Here is a 591-nt window from a genome sequence, read left to right as displayed (position 1 = left end):
GGAAATTTCACAGTAACTTCATTGCAATGTTAATGTAAGCCTTACTTGTGGCTAATAAATAAATAAACTTTACTGTAGTGCCACATGTATGCACATTATAGGATTGTGTTTGATAAGTAGATGAGTGGTTTGTGTATACTTCCCAATTTGTGGTATATTTATTGTGCTGACCAAGGACAAAGCGTGGGAGGGAGTTTGAAGGGATTACGGATATTATTGTATGGTTGTTTTGTTTGCTTACTACCCCTTCTGTATCGTCCCAGGGGCTTCTTTTCTGATCAGAAAAACAGAGCATCACCTGAGCAGCATCTCAACCCAGGAGATCACACCTGCTCCCAGTTCTGCTCCTGCAGTCAAGTGTGAAACGAGTCGAGTGCTGTATCTCTGCTACAGATCAAATTATATCTTGTCTTGTCTTTCATTTTTGGATGGCACGGTGGCATAGTGACTAGCACTGCGGCTTCACAGCTCCAGGGACCCGGGTTCGATTCAAGCCTTGGGTGTCTGTCTGTGTGGAGTTTGCACATTCTCCCTGCGTCTGCGTGGATTTCCTCGGGGTGCTCCAGTTTCCTCCCACACTCCAAAGATGTG

The sequence above is a fragment of the Mustelus asterias genome, chromosome 13 (assembly GCF_964213995.1).
Source record: "Mustelus asterias chromosome 13, sMusAst1.hap1.1, whole genome shotgun sequence".
NCBI classification, from domain to species: Eukaryota; Metazoa; Chordata; class Chondrichthyes; order Carcharhiniformes; family Triakidae; genus Mustelus; species Mustelus asterias.
Note: the sequence above shows the minus strand (reverse complement) of the source record.